The sequence below is a fragment of the Sphaeroforma arctica genome (assembly GCF_001186125.1).
Source record: "Sphaeroforma arctica JP610 unplaced genomic scaffold supercont1.6025, whole genome shotgun sequence".
Taxonomy (NCBI): Eukaryota; class Ichthyosporea; order Ichthyophonida; genus Sphaeroforma; species Sphaeroforma arctica.
The window spans coordinates 1-1776 of record NW_014034533.1 but is presented as its reverse complement, the minus strand read 5'-3'; the positions used below and the strand labels follow the sequence as shown (position 1 = coordinate 1776).

General features: G+C 36.9%; 1 pseudogene across 1 annotated transcript; it reads left to right on the top strand.

Annotated features, from left to right (window-relative positions):
- Window positions 1-889: 889 nt before the first annotated feature.
- Window positions 890-1283, top strand: SARC_15377 (hypothetical protein; annotated as a pseudogene; the record flags this gene model as incomplete). Its single annotated transcript has 1 exon — window positions 890-1283.
- Window positions 1284-1776: the final 493 nt, after the last annotated feature.

Here is a 1776-nt window from a genome sequence, read left to right as displayed (position 1 = left end):
ATATTTATATATATTTATAATTATATATATATACATATATAGTTATTTGCAAGTATATACGGAATACATATCCCGTAAACCTGTATATGTATGAATATTCAGCTCGGAATCATCGTGTAAAACACTTGTATTTTCCCTTTCAATATATATCCAATCATTAATGTATTCTGATTGGTATAATGTTAACAACAGATTTCAACGAGCACTCACATGAGAACTTAATCAATATATTTTAGAGCTTGTATTCAATAGGACCTACCCATAGCGTGACAATTTGCATAGAGATCACCATCACTGAGCCGGTGATAAATCCCAACACCAGCGTCCATAGATTAATCATCTTGCGTTCATCCAGTCACCGGAACCAGTCTCGTTCAACTATAACCTATTTTGGAGTTTGAATCGTACCGTGATATCCTACAGTTCAATCGTCCGACATATCTTAATACTATACAATCTTTTTCCCACCGTACCAGGTTGAAAGCATGATATCAGATTACTAGTACTTGTACTATATCGACGATTCAACTCCTTTTTCGAGTTTGGGACTACTTACAGGCTTTCAGTTTTAAAAGCTGGGCTCAACGCAATAGGCGAGCAATGAACCGAGTGTCATAGCCCGTCCATAGAGACGACTATCAGTCAAAGATCGCTTGGGTATTTACGCGGCGGTATAGAAAACAACAACCCTACTAGAGAGGGCGTAGAGTCGTCTATAAATAGCCTAACCTACAATGGAATATGTACCCTTAACCCTAGAGCCCACGGCCTACTGTGATATTTATCAAACCCCATTTGGGCCCTATGTACATACCATCTGATAAGTCCCATGCTTTTTCCGAAAATAAATTTATAAAACCACAACACAAAGAGTGTTCAGTGTTGGTGTGCTTAATACTGCGGCAGTTTATCCAAAAATATAAAATAAGAATTGTGTTACAGTAGTGTCCACCTATTTACAATTGTCAGTCCGTGTGTGTGTGTACGGAAACATCCTCATCTAAAGAGACAGAAAGCAATTCGCCCACATTTACATAGCACACTACTAAATCCAAGATGGTAAACAAACGGAAAGTCAGTAGTTCCATCCTTAATGCCATCGGCAGGAATAAGAAGACCGAGAAACCCTCTACCAAATACGGAAAATGGCGACTGTTTGTAGGCGACACAGTGCAGGTGGTTGACGGGTTCAAATGCCTGGGACAAAAGGGAGAGATAGTGAGAATAGACAAAATCAAGAAGAGATGTATTGTACAGGGCGTCAACACGGTAGGACGTCATGATATCAAGTGCCGTACCAGAATGAAGTTGTTATGAACTCGCTGTCGCCTTTTTGCGTTTTCTTGACTCTGTGATATATTCAGCTGTGTTCAAATCACAGCCAATGATCGTTTTATACTCCTAATGAAGCACAGTTCTTTCTCGATTTGTCTCTTCTTATTCTACACATGTGCTAAATTATTTATGGTTAATTAGAGCTTGTCCAATAACACACACACGCACACACACACATATATATATATATATATGTCTGTGTCTGTGTCTGTGTCTGTATATGCGCGCATGTGTGTGGATCTGTGTATGAATATATATATATATATATATATATATATATATATATATATGTGTGTGTTGTTGTTGTTGTGTGTGTATGTATGTTTATTTTATATGTATTAATATATGTATATCTGTATATATGTATACATATATATATTTTATCGATATATATATATATATATGTGTGTGTGTGTGTGTGTGTGTGTGTNTNTGTGTGTG